The sequence below is a fragment of the Egretta garzetta genome, unplaced genomic scaffold (assembly GCF_000687185.1).
Source record: "Egretta garzetta isolate BGI_Z169 unplaced genomic scaffold, ASM68718v1 scaffold283, whole genome shotgun sequence".
Lineage (NCBI taxonomy): Eukaryota > Metazoa > Chordata > Aves > Pelecaniformes > Ardeidae > Egretta > Egretta garzetta.
The window spans coordinates 1,394,070-1,395,954 of NW_009259043.1; positions in this window are offsets into that span (position 1 = coordinate 1,394,070).

Genomic DNA, 1,885 nt, shown 5'->3' on the forward strand with positions numbered 1-1,885 from the left:
TTTTTTGATGTTTGATAGATAGAAGGTTAATTGATGTTAAATGGATGCTCTGTTAGCCCTTCATCAGCTACTAAACTAGTACAGGAGGAGTGCAAATCATTACTACAAAAGGCCAAGACCAGTATGTTTTCTTAGTGAGGTTTATAGGTCTTTTTTTATCCCTCCCTTCTTTCCCTCCTTCCCAACCGCACAAAACATAACCAGCTGTAACGATAGGAGGAGAGAGCAAGCAGCTTTTCTAAACACACGCACGCACTCGTGCTCCAGCCCCCCTTTTTTCCTCCCTCGTACCTCAGCAGAGTGACAGCTTCTAGATGTTGCGTGCGAGTGAGTTCAGCTGGTGCTGTGTGGTCTGGGTGTGTGGTCTCCAGCTCAACCGAGAGGCTGCTAACAGGGTGGATGAGAGAGAGCAACACTGTTTACTTTAATTTATTTCGGATGCCGGAACTGTGCCCAGAGTTTCTCCTGAGCTGGGTTCCACAGTTAGCGGTGTCAATCCCTTGCAGCTGCAGCCCAGGCTGCACCGGGCGGCTGAACTCCTCTGCCGAGGGCTCTCGCAGCATCTGCCTCGGGTCCAGTCTTTTAATCCCTTGCGACTCAGAAATGTTAATGGCATCGCTGAGTGCTGTGATTATTTTGCTTTCGCTCTGTGAAGATATATAGCCATGGAGATGTACCTTGCTGGGCTAAGGAAAGCAGGACCTCTGAGATACTGATGAAACATGCGCGTATGGCTGTTGTGAAAGCAAAACTGCTGGGTTTATTCCTTGGCTACCCGAAAACTAAAATCTCTAATACGCCCTGCGTAACTGATTGGAACATTCAGGAGCCCTTTACAAAAGAGAAGGGCATCGTGTTATGTCATTTAAGACTCCAGTTCTTTTTTGTCATTTGCCCTCTCCATTGCAAAACTTGCACATCTTCCCAAATCGGAACTGATTTTGGCACATAACGTTGTCCTGTACGTTAACGTGTTTGTCAGTGTTCATATTGGCTTCAATCAACATGCCGGATATGACAGGGCAAGGCAAACGAGGCTTTGTTTTTTCTGTGTGATGGCGAAATTGCCCGCTTTTATATGTTTGTTCATTTTTTCATTATAAGTAGCTTAGTGGTGTTTTGAAGAGTTTTTCCCCCCCCCCAAAATGTAAGATTCGTGAGCACTTCTTGTTTAAATTGACAAGTCTTCTTTTATTATTTAAATAAACATGCATGGATTCTTAATATCACTTGGAATTTCAGCATTGTTTAGCTTTTTCACTTCCCAGTCTTTTCTGGCAGGCTTGCAGGAATGGACTTTGTATTATTAATGCAGTGTTGAAGGCTGTGGAAATTCTAGGGCACTGCAGATCTCCAGAGGGGTTAATAAATGTCAGTTATTTTCACAGTGCTGCTTTTTGGATGCTTTTAAATCTTGGTTTATGTAGATTGTCTGTCTGAATTTATATTGTTGGGAAGATAAAGCACAGAAAAGGTTGCAAGTAGTGTTTTTCATCATTTTGTAATGGTTTTGAGTACAAACACCTAGGAAGCTCTTTGCTTTGTCGTCCTTCTTGGGGTCATTTGCTGTGTCCCTTCACTGACTCTGTTGTAGTATGTTGTACTCAAGGGGACTCTCTGGGTTTTTCTAGTGAAAACAAATTATTAGATTTATTTAGTAGAAGCACAAGTTTGTGTAGTTTAAGGTGAAAAGGCCAGCACCTAGGTTCTGGAATCTGAGTATTTATTGCTTGTTTAAAAAAGGGCATTTCATAAATCTGTTCATTTGGAAAGCATTTGATGCTGTGATGTTAGTGTGATAAGAAAACCTCACCTACTGGTTCCAGGTTGGTTTGTTTTTCTAAAAAGTAAACAACAGCATCTGAGGCACACTGTGATTTGAAAA